The sequence below is a fragment of the Heterodontus francisci genome, unplaced genomic scaffold (genome assembly GCF_036365525.1).
Source record: "Heterodontus francisci isolate sHetFra1 unplaced genomic scaffold, sHetFra1.hap1 HAP1_SCAFFOLD_59, whole genome shotgun sequence".
NCBI lineage: Eukaryota > Metazoa > Chordata > Chondrichthyes > Heterodontiformes > Heterodontidae > Heterodontus > Heterodontus francisci.
Window position 1 is genome coordinate 8,287,046 of NW_027140758.1, and position 12,785 is coordinate 8,299,830.

At 45.6% G+C, this 12,785-nt stretch overlaps 1 non-coding gene across 1 annotated transcript; it reads right to left on the bottom strand.

Annotated features, from left to right (window-relative positions):
* Nucleotides 1-12,387: 12,387 nt before the first annotated feature.
* trnar-ucg (transfer RNA arginine (anticodon UCG)) lies at nucleotides 12,388-12,476 on the bottom strand. The gene is given in 2 exon segments: nucleotides 12,388-12,423; nucleotides 12,440-12,476. It is a non-coding gene; the product is annotated as a tRNA-Arg (tRNA).
* Between the last annotated feature and the right edge of the window lie 309 nt (nucleotides 12,477-12,785).

The following is a 12,785-nucleotide window of genomic DNA, read 5'->3' on the forward strand; positions in this document are numbered from 1 at the left end:
TGTGTGGCGAGAATGTTACTTGCCACTTATAAGCCCAAGCCTGGATATTGTCCAGGTCTTGCTGCATTTCTACATGGACTGCTTCACTATCTGAGGAGTCGCGAATGGTGCTAAATTTTGCAATCATCAGTGAACATCCCCACTTCTGACCTTATGATTGAAGGAAAGTCACTGATGAAGTAGTGAAGAAGGTTGGGCCGAGGATACTACCCTGAGGAACTCCAGCAGTAATGTCCTGGAGCTGAGATGATTGACCTCCAACAATCACAACCATTTTCCTTTGTGCTAGGTACGATTCCAACCAGTGCAGAGTTTTCCTCTTGATTCCCATTGACTCCAGTTTTGCTCTGGCTCCTTGATGCCATACTCAGTCAAATGCTACCTTGATGTCAAGGGCAGACACTCTCACCTCACCTCTTGAGTTCAGCTCTTTTGTCCTTGTTTGAACCAAGGCTGTAATGAGGTCAGGAGCTGAATGGCCCTGGCGGAACCCAACTGAGCGTCACTGAACAGGTTATTGCAAAGCAAGTGCCCCGTCGATGACATCTTCCATCACGATACTGATGATTGAGAGTAGACTGATTTGGCAGCAATTGGCTGGGTTGGAATTGTCCTGCTGTTTGTGTACAGGACATACCTGGGCAATTTTCCACATTGCCGGGTAGATGCCAGTATTGTACCTGTACTGGAACAGCTTGGCTAGGGGCGCGGCACGTTCTGGAGCACAGGTCTTCAGTACTATTGCTGGAATATTGTCAGGGCACGTAGCCTTTGCTGTATCCAGTGCCTTCAGTCGTTTCTTGATATCACATTGAGTGAATCGAATTGGCTGAAGACTGGCATCTGTGATGCTGGGGACTTCAGAAGGAGGCCGAGATGGATCATCAACCCAACACTTCTGGCTGCAGATTGTTTCAAATTCTTCATCCTTATCTTTTGCACTGATGTGCTGGGCTCCCCCATCATTGAGGTTGGGGATATTTGTGGAGTCACCTCCTCCTGTTGGTTGTTTAATTGTCCACCACCATTCATCATTGGATGTGGCAGGGTGCAGATCTGATCCATTGGTTGTGGGATCACTTAGCCCTGTCTATTACATGCTGCTTCTGCTGTTTGGCATGAAAGTAGTCCTGGGTTGTAGATTCATCAGGCTGAAGCCTCATTTTAAGGTATGCCTGGTGCTGCTCCTGGCATGCCCTCCTGCACTCTTCATTGAATTAGGGTTGATCCCCCAGCTTGTTGGTAATGTTAGAGTGGGGGAATATGCCGGGCCATGAGTTTATAGAATGTGGTTGACTACAATTCTGCTGCTGCTAATGGTCCACAGCACCTCATGGATGCCCAGTTATACATTGCTAGATCTGTTCAAAATCTATCCCATTTAGCACAGTGGTAGTGGCACACAACACGATAGAGGGTATCCTCAATGTGAAGACGGGACTTCATCTCCACAAGGACTGTGCAGTGGTCACTCCTACCAATACTGTCATGGACTGATGCATCTGCGGCAGGCAGATTGGTGAGGATGAGTTCAAGTATGTTTTTCCCTCTTGTTCGTTCCCTCACCACCTACCGCAGACCCAATCGAGCAGTTATGTCCGTTAGGACTCGGCCAGCATGGTCAGTAGTGGTGCTACCGAGCCACTCATGGTGATAGACATTGAAATCCCCCAGCCAGACTACATTCTGGACCCTTGCCACCCTCAGTGCTCCCTCCAAGTGGTGTTCATCAGTCTTTCGCTGTCTCTTGCTGGTTTGCTCAGTACCGTTCTCTGTCTGTTCCTTTCTGAGTCCTGATAATATCTTCCTGGTTTTCTGTGTGTCTTTCTCTGCCTGCCTCATTGTCGGTGCTGTTACTCAGTGTCCTTGTGTCATTGCGCAGTGAGGGTGAGTCCGTCAGCATGTGTGTTGCTGAGTCCGGGATTCTTGAGAAATCCGACGACAATCCTATTTTTATAAAAACATTGGGGAAATGAACATATTTCACTAACGGGCAGCCAAAGTTTAAAACAAGAGTTAGCAGAGTGGCGCAGTGGAAGCGTGCTGCGCCCATAACCCAGAGGTCAATGGATCGAAACCATTTTCTGCTATTTATGCTTCGTAATAATGCAAACTGTTCACTTTCAAAACTTCAAGTATTTCCCCATAATAGCAAGATGCTTCCAAAGGCACTCTATTGCAATCAGCTTCTTCCTTCTACTGAACACATCAATCAGTAGCAAATTACATTTGCTCACACGAACACAAGCTGCAAACACGGACCAGCCGAGTCTCTCCCACTTTGTCAACCCCTTCCTGCAGAGCCTCCTCTCCACCACCAGATGGTGATGTTGGCCACAATAAAAGCAGGACAAATGGTCACAGTGAGGAGATGGTCAGTAACAGAAAATAAAACAATAACAGGGAAAACCTTTACACAACAACAGGGGACATCTTTACACAACAGAAAACATATTTACACACCAGGAAATACCTTTACACAACAGGGAGAACACAATCAAACAAATGCCTTGTTTCTCCGTCTCAGTCTCGTTGTCTCTCTCTCTGTCCCTCAGTTTTGCTTCCTCACTGTCTATTGGTTTTCTGTGTGTTTTTCTCTCTGTCCCGTTGTCGATGGTGTTACTCAGCGTCCTTGTAACATTGTGTAGCCAGGCTGAGCCTCCCAACACCTGTATTGCTGTAATAAAAACAGAAAATGCTGGAAATGCTCAGTAGGTCTGGCAGCATCTGTGGAGAAAGAAACAGTTAACACTTCAGATCTGTTTCCTTAGCTCACATTAACTTTGTTCTCTCTCCACAGATGCCGCCAGACCTGCTGACTATTTCAAGCATTTTCTGTTTATATTTCAGATTTCCAGCATCCGCAGTATTTTGCTTTTGTACGTGTGTTGCTATGTCTGGGACTGTTTGAGTGCAATGCTATTGCTTTATAAACAGCGTTGAAACAAACATTTATCTCGCTAACACACAGCACTAATACACAGCTGGATATAAACAGCAGCCTGCAGCAGAGGGCGCAGTGGAAGTTTATTAACACAAAGAATTCACCAACACTATATTTACTGCTATCCCCAATCACACCACGCTTCGTCTTAACACGTTTTACTCTTTATTTGCATCAACATCTTCCTTCCATTAAACACTTCAATTTGGAACACAGCTTCCAAATCACCTTTATTCACAAACCCAAACACACACCAGCCCAGACTTTCCCCTTCCTGTCAACCCATTCCTGCATCACTGCCTCTCCACCAACAGTTGTTGCTAGAATCATACAATCATAGAATGGCGACAGCACAGAAGGAGGCCATTCAACCTGTCGAACCCGTGCTGGCTCTCTGTTAGAGCACTAAAATAAAAGCAAAATACTGCGGATGCTGGAAATCTGAAACAAAAACAGGAAATGCTGGATTCACTCAGCAGGTCTGGCAGCATCTGTGGAAGGGTCACTGACCCGAAACGTTAACTCTGCTTCTCTTTCCACAGATGCTGCCAGACCTGCTGAGTGAATCCAGCATTTCTTGTTTTTGTCTCTGTTAGAGCAACTCACCTCATTTCACTCCCTAGTCAGTTCAATTTTGGAGGTGGGAAAACTTCTCGAAAGAATAATTCGGGACAAAATTAATAGTCCCATGGACAAATGTGGGTTAATTCAAGAAAGCCAGCATGGATTTCTTAAGGGAAAATCATGTTTAACTGTCCTGCTGGAGATTTTGATGAGGTAACAGAGAGGGTTGATGAGGGCAATGCTGTTGATGTGGTCTACATGGACTTTCAAAAGGTCTGGCAGCATCTGAAAGGTCACTGACCTGAAACGTTAACTTTGCTTCTCTCTGTACAGATGCTGCCTGACCTGCTGAGTATTTCCAGCATTTCTTGTTTTCATTATGGCACAGAGTTCCCTTTTCAAACTTACAGAATTAACCACAATAGTGTACTCTGAGATTCAAGTTAAATATCAGCCCAATATTTACACACATTATGAGTTTATAAGTTTCAGTATTAATTCCCATAGTGCATCCTGACATATACATTAGATATAACATAACATAAGAACAGAAGAAATAGGAGCAGGAGTAGGCCATTCGGCCCCTCAAGCCTGCCCTGCCATTCAGTAAGATCATGGCTGTTCTGCCCCAGACCTCAACTCCTCTTTCTTGCCAGGTCTTCATAGACCTCAACTCTCCAATATTTCAAAAATCTATTTACATCCTCTTTATATACTTTCAGTGATTTAGCCTCCAATACTGACTGGGGTAGAGAATTCCAGACATTCACTCCCCTCTGAGAGAAGAAATTCCTTTGCATCTCAGTTTAAATGAGTGTCCCCTTATTCTGTAACTATGTCGCCTAGTTTGAGATTCCCCCACTAGTGGAAACATCTTCTCAACATCGACCCTGTTAATAAAAACAAGAATGCTGGAAATACTCAGCAGGTCTGGCAGCATCTGTGAAGAGAGAAGCAGAGTTAATGTTTCAGGTCAGAGACCCTTCTTCACCCTGTTAAGCACCCTCAGAATCTTGTACGTTTCAAAAAGATCACCCCTCATTCTTCTAAACACGAATGAATAACCTGTTTAGCCGTTCTTCATAAGTCAACCCCTTCATCCCAGGAATCAGCTGAGTGAATCGCTTGTGAACTCCTCCAATGCCAGTACATCCTTTCTTAAGTCTAAATCTCAAGTGCGTCATCAGATTGAGAGAATCTGAAAGATAGCATAACCTGAGATACAAACTGAGATTTCAGTTTAAAACTCCCCTGGATTGTGAAACTAAAAGATACAATAGCAATTCAATTTGTATAGACTGTGCTTTGGATCATATTCCAGCCCTCATACAGTATCAGACTGGAAGATACTGTAGCAATTCCATTAGTGCAGACTCAGCTCTACATCACAGAGCAGGGAACATATTTAAACAACCCGGAACACTTTTACACAAGACGGATCATATTTACACAACTGAGAAGATATTGACCCAACAGGGAACCATTTTACACAATAACAGAGAACATCTTTACACAACAGCGAATATAGTTACACAACAGAGAACATATTACACAGCAGGAAATATCTTTAAAAGAACACAGGGAACATCTTTACACAACAGAGAACACAATTACATAAGTCATCAGTCTTTCGCTGTCTCTTGCTGGTTTGCTCAGTACCTTTCTCTGTCTGTTCCTTTCTGAGTCCTGATAATATCTTCCTGGTTTTCTGTGTGTCTTTCTCTGTCTGTTCCTTTCTGCGTCCTGATAATCTCTTCCTGGTTTTCTGTGTGTCTTTCTCTGTCTGTTCCCTTCTGGGTCCAAATGATCTCTACCCGGTTTTCTGTGTGTCTTTCTCTGCCTGCCTCATTGTCGGTGCTGTTACTCTGTGTCCTTGTGTCATTGGGCAGTGAGGGTGAGTCCGTCAGCACGTGTGTTGCTGAGTCCGGGATTCTTGAGAAATCCGACTCCAATCCTATTTTTATAAAAACATTGGGGAAATGAACATATTTCACGAACAGGCAGCTAAAATTTAAACCAGCAGTTTGCAGAGTGGCGCAGCGGAAGCGTGCTGGGTCGATGGATCAAAACCATTCTCTGCTATTTATGTTTGGTCGGAAGACAAACAGTTCACTTTCAAAACATCATGTGTTTCCCCATAATAACAAGATGCGCTCGATTGCGATCAGCTTTTTCCTTCTCGTGAACACATCAATCAGTAACAACTCACTTTTGCTCACACGAACACAAGCTGCAAACACGGACCAGCCGAGTCTCTCCCACTTTGTCAACCCCCTTCCTGCAGAGCCTCCTCTCCACCACCAGATGGTGATGTTGGCCACAATAAAACCAGGACAAATGGTCACAGTGAGGAGACGGTCAGCAACAGAAAATAAAACAATAACAGGGAAAACCTTTGCACAACAACAGGGGACATCGTTACACAACAGAAAACATATTTACACAACAGGAAATACCTTTACAAAACAGGGAGAGCACAATCATACAAATGCCTTGTTTCTCCATCTCAGTTTCGTTGTCTGTCTCTCTCTCTCCGTTCCTCACTTTTATTTCCTCACAGTCTATTAGTTTTCTGTGTGTTTTTCTCTCTGTCCCGTTGTCGATGGTGTCACTCAGCGTCCTTGTAACATTGCGTAGCCAGGCTGAGCCTCCCAACACCTGTGTTAGAGAACCTAGAACATAGAACAGTACAGCACAGTACATGCCCTTCGGCCCACGATGTTGTGCCGAACCTTTAACCTACTCTAAGATCAATACTACCTACATACCTTTCATTCTACTATCATCCATGTACCTATCCAAGAGACGCTTAAATGTCCCTAATGTATCTGCTTCTACGACCACCGCTGGCAGTGCATTCCACGCACCCACCACTCTCTGTGTAAAGAACCTAACTCTGACATCTCCCCGAAACCTTCCTCCATCACCTTAAAATTATGCCCCCTGGTGATAGCCCTTTCCACCCTGGGAAAAAGTCTCTGGCTATCCACTCTATCTATGCCTATCATCATCTTGTACCCCTCTATCAAGTCACCTCTCATCCTTCTTCGTTCCAATGGGAAAAGCCCCAGCACCCTCAACCTTTCTTCGTAAGACATGCCCTCCAGTCCAGACAGCATCCTGATAAATCTCCTCTGCACCCTCTCTAAAGCTTCCACATCCTTCCTATAATGAGACGACCAGAACTGAACACAATATTCCAAGTGTGGTCTAACCAGGGCTTTATAGAGCTGCAGCATAACCTCGCGGCTCTTAAACTCAATCCCCCTGTTAATGAAAGCCAACACACCATACGCCTTCTTAACAACCCTATCAAACTTGGGTGGCAACTTTGAGCGATCTATGGACATGGACCCCAAGGTCCCTCTGTTCCTCCACACTACCAAGAATCCTGTCTTTTAGCCTGTATTCTGCATTCAAATTCGACCTTCCAAAATGAATCACTTCACACTTTTCCAGGTTGAACTCCATCTGCCACTGCTCAGCCCAGCTCTGCAACCTGTCAATGTCCCGTTGCAACCTACAACAGCCTTCCACACTATCCACAACTCCAGCAACCTTCGTGTCATCGGCAAACTTGCTAACCCAGACTTCCACTTCCTCATCCAAGTCATTTATAAAAATCACAAAGCGCAAAGGTCCCAGAACAGATCCCTGCGGCACACCACAGGTCACCGAGCTCCAGGCTGAATACTTTCCATCTACTACCACCCTCTGTCTTCTATGGGCCAGCCAATTCTGTATCCAGACAGCCAACTTTCCCTGCATCCCATGCCTCCTTACTTTCTGAATGAGCCTACCATGGGGAACCTTATCAAACTCCTTGCTAAAATCCATATACACCACATCCACTGCTCTTCCTTCATCGATGTGTTTTGTCACATCTTCAAAGAATTCAATAAGGCTTGTGAGGCATGACCTGCCCCTCACAAAGCCATGCTGACTGTCTCTAATCAAACTATGCTTTTCCAACTAATCAAAAATCCTGTCTCTCAGAATCCTCTCCAATAATTTGCCCACTACCGACATAAGACTGACTGGTCTATAAATCCCAGGGTTATCCCTATTCCCTTTCTTGAACAAGGGAATAACATTTGCCACCCTCCAATCATGTGGTACTACTCCAGTGGACAGTGAGGACGCAAAGATCATCGGCAAAGGCGCGGCAATCTCTTCCCTCGCTTCCCGTAATATCCTTGGGTATATCCCGGCTGGCCCCAGGGACTTATCTGTCCTCATGTCTTTCAAAATTTCCAGCACATCCTCCCTCTTAACATCAACCTGTTCGAGCATATCAGCCTGTTCCACGCTGTCCTCACAAACGTCCAGGTCCCTCTCACTAGTGAATACTGAAGCAAAGTATTCATTTAGGACCTCCCCTACCTCCTCCGACTCCAGGCACAAGTTCCCTCCACTATCCCTGATCGGCCCTACCCTCAGTCTGGCCATCCTATTGTTCCTCACATAAGTGTAGAACGCATTGGGATTTTCCTTAATCCTACCCGCCAAGACTTTTTCATGTCCCCTTCTAGCTCTCCTAAGTCCATTCTTCAGTTCCTTCCTGGCTACCTTGTAACCCTCTGGAGCCCTGTCTGATCCTTGCTTCCTCAACCTTAAGTAAGCTTCCTTCTTCCTCTTGACTAGCTGTTCCACATTTCTTGTCATCCAAGGTTCCTTCACCCTACCATCCCTTCCTTGCCTCATCGGGACAAACCTATCCAGCAGTCGCAGCAAGTGCTCCCTAAACAACCTCCACATTTCTGTCGTGCATTTCCCTGAGAACATCTGTTCCCAATTTATGCACCCCAGTTCCTGCATAATAGCATTGTAATTCCCCCTCCCCCAATTAAATATTTTCCCATCCCGTCCGCTCCTGTCCCTCTCCATGACTACAGTAAAGGTCCGGGAGTTGTGATCACTATCACCGAAATGTTCTCCCACCGAGAGATCTGCCACCTGGCCTGGTTCGTTGCCAAGCACCAAATCCAACATAGCCTCCCCGCTAGTCGGCTTATCCACATATTGAGTCAGGAAACCTTCCTGGACACACCTGACAAAAACTGCTCCATCCAAACTATTTGCACGAAGGAGGTTCCAATCAATATTCGGGAAGTTGAAGTCACCCATGACAACAACCCTTTTACTTCTGCACCTTTCCAAAATCTGCCTCCCAATCTGTTCCTCCGTGTCTCTGTTGCTATTGGGGGGTCTATAGAAAACTCCCAATAAAGTGACTGCTCCTTTCCTGTTTCTGACTTCCACCCATAATGACTCAGTAGACAAACCCTCCTCGATGACCTCCCTTTCTGCAGCTGTGATACTATCCCTGATTAACAATGCAACTCCCCCACTTCTTTAACCTCCCTCCCTATTCCTTTTGAAACATCCAAACCCGGGAACATCCAACATCCATTTCTGCCCCTGTGATCTCCACGTGTCCGTAATGGCCACAACATCGTAGCTCGAAGTACTGATCCATGCTCTAAGTTCATCACCCTTATTCCTGACACTTCTTGCATTAAAATAGACACACTTCAACCCATCATACTGGCTGAAACTTTGCCCTGTCAACTGTCTAACCTTCCTCACAGACTCTCTGCACTCTGTATCTGCCTGTTCAACAGCTACCCCATCCACTGATCCGTAGCTCCGGTTCCCATACCTCTGCCAAACTAGTTTAAACCCTCCCGAAGAGCTCTAGCAAACCTCCCGCCCAGGATATTGGTGTCCCTCCAGTTCAGATGCAACCCGTCCTTCTTGTACAGGTCCCACCTTCCCCAGAAGGTATCCCAATGATCCACATAACTGAAGCCCTCCCTGCTACACCAGCTCTGTAGCCACGTGTTCAGCTGCACTCGCTCTCTGTTTCTAGCCTCACTAGCAAGTGGCACCGGTATCAATCCTGAGATTAGTACTCTGCTCGTCTTGCCTTTTAGCTTCCAACCTAACTCCTATATTCGCTTTTCAGGTCCTCATCCCTTTTCCTAGCTATGTCATATGTACCACGACTTCTGGCTGCTCCCCCTCCCCTTTAAGAATCCGAAAGACTCGATCTGAGACATCCCTGACCCTGGCACCCAGGAGGCAACATACCATCCGGGAGTCTCGTTCGTGACCACAGAATCTCCTGTCTGTTCCTCTAACCATTGAATCTCCTATCACTATCGCTCTCCTATTCTCCACCCTTCCCTTCTGAGCCGCAGAGCCAGGCTCAGTGCCAGAGACCTGGCCGCTGTGGCTTTCCCCTGGTAGGTCCCCCCCACAACCGTATACAAAACGGTATACTTATTCTTGAGGGGAACGGCCACAGGGGATCCCTGCACTGTGTGCCTATTCACGTTCCCTCCCCTGACGGTCACCCAGCAACCTTTATCCTGTGACTTAGGTGTCAGGACTTCCCTATAACTGCTCTCTATCATCCCCTCTGCCTCCCGCATGATCCGAAGTTCATCCAGCTCCAGCTCCCGTTCCCTAATGCGGTCTGTGAGGAGCTGGAGTTGGGTGCACTTCTCACAGGTGAAGTCAGCAGGGACACAAGTGGTGACCCTTACCTCCCACATCCTGCAAGAGGAGTATGCAACTGCCCTAGCTTCCATCCCCTCTGCTCCAAATTGACGACAGAGAATAAAAAAATATAAAGGAAAACCTTACCTTACCAAACCCTCCACACAAGAGTCCTTTTTTTGGTTGGAGGAGGAGGATGGGTGGGAGACACGACACGTGTAGTGTTTCGGGTTTAGCCACTGCCCGAATATATAATTTCACTTACCCAGCAGTCCCCGTGTCCGCGTCCCCAGAATCGTCAGGTAAGTACTTTATCGTGAAACGTACCTTCCCGGCTGCCCCCTGGCTCGCACTACCACCGCTACTGCTGATCAAAGGTGTTGCTGTAATCAAAACAGAAAATGCTGGAAATGCTCAGTAGGTCTGGCAGCATCTGTGCAGAGAGAAACAGTTAACAGTTCAGGTCTGTTTCCTTCGCTCACATTAACTTTGTTTCTTTCTCCACAGATGCTGCCAGACCTGCTGACTATTTCAAGCATTTTCTGTTTATGTTTCAGATTTCCAGCATCTGCAGTATTTTGCTTTTGTACGTGTGTTGCTATGTCTGGGACTGTTTGAGTGCAATGCTATTGCTTTATAAACAGCGTTGAAACAAACATTTATCTAGTTAACACACAGCACTAATACACAGCTGGATATAAACAGCAGCCTGCAGCAGAGGGTGCAGTGGAAGTTTATTAACACAAATAATTCACCAACAATATATTTACTGCGATCCTCAATCACACCACCCTTCATCTTAACACGTTTTATTCTTCATTGACATCAGCTTCTTGCTTCCAATAAACACTTCAATTTGGAACACAGCTTCCAAATCACCTTTATTCACAAACCCGAACACAAGCTGCAAATGCTGCAAACACACACCAGCCCAGACTTTCCCCTTTCTGTCAACCCATTCCTGCATCACTGCCTCTCCACCAACAGTTGCTGCTAGAATCATACAATCATAGAATGGCTAAAGCACAGAAGGAGGCCATTCGGCCTGACGAACCCATGTTGGCTCTCTGCGAAAGCAACTCACCTCGTCTCACTCCCCAGTCAGTTCAATGTCGGTGGTGGGAAAACTTCTCGAAAGAATAATTCGGGACAAAATTAATAGTCCCATGGACAAATGTGGGTTAATTCAGGAAAGACAGCATGGATTTCTTCAGGGAAAATCATGTTTAACTGTCCTGCTGGAGTTTTTTGATGAGGTAACAGAGAGGGATGATGAGGGCAATGCTGTTGATGTGGTCTACATGGACTTTCAAAAGGTCTGGCAGCATCTGAATGGTCACTGACCTGAAACATTAACTCTGTTTCTCTCTCCACAGATGTTGCCAGACCTGCTGAGTATTTCCAGCACTTTTTGTTTACATTTCAGATTTCTAGCATCTGCAGTATTTTGCTTTTATTGACTTTCAAAAGGAGTTTGATACAATGCAACACAACAGACTTGTGAACAAAGTTATAACTCATGGAATAAAAGGGACAGTAGTAACATGGACATGGAATTGGCTGAGTGACAGGAAACAAAGAGTAGTGATCAATGGATGTTCTTCGGGCGAGAGGAAGGTTTGTTGTGGAGTTCCCCAGGAGTCAGTGTTGGGACCCTTGCCTTTCCTGATATATATTAATGACCTAAACCTTGGTGTACAGGGCAGAATTTCAAAGTTTATGGATGATACGAAAATTGGAAGCATTGTGAATTTGTAGTAACAATTCTGTGATTCTGTGATTCCAATATTCAAGTCATTTATATATATGGTGGTCCTGACACTGACACTTGTGGACATCACTGTTCACCATCTTCCATTCTGAAAAACAACTAAATACCACAACTCGCTTTTCTTGATATTTCATACATTTTTTAATCTAAGCAGATACTGACCCTCCTATTCCAGGAGCCTGAGTTTTGTTACCCAGCCTTTTATGTGGTAGTTTGTCAAACGCTTTCTTAAAATCCATATCGACAACATCCATTGCTTTCCCTTCATCAACCATTCTGTTACTTCATCAAAAAAATCAGTTATTTATTAATAGATGCAGTACTGAAACAGGCCCTTCGGCCCATCAAGTCTGTGCCGACCAACAACCACCCATTTATACTAATCTGACATTAATCCCATATTCCCTATCACAGCCCCACCATTCTTCTCCCACCTCCCTGCACTGGGGGCAATTTACAATGGCCAATTTACCTATCAATCTGCAAGTCTTTGGCTGTGCGAAGAAACCCACGCAGTCACAGGGAGAACTCAAACTGCGCACAGGTACTGAACACGGGTCGCTGGAGCTGTGAGGCTGCGGTGCTAAACACTGATCGCCCAAAATGACCGTGGCAGGACTCGAACCGACAACCTTCTGATAACCTTGCTAAATACACCGAAGTCAGACGCCTTATCCGTTAGGCCACACGGCCAATAGTGAAGACGTAAAAAGGTGCTGAACCTCTCAGTTTTCGGTCTACCCAAACCAAGTTCAAGGCCTGAATCATGAACCGATTGCCTCATTCGTTCTGTGAATAATACAATGATTTAATAGACAAAGTTTTGAAACATTCCTGCCCATAAATCTTAATAACAGAGAGTGTGTGGATCTCCTGACTCAGAATGTTTCATGGATACAGTCCTCAGATCCGACAAGGAACCCCTGAACATCCACAGTAAAGACAGTGTGGATGAGGAAATGTAAGAGCTGGGAGCTGAAACTCAGGGACGGCCGAGCTCTC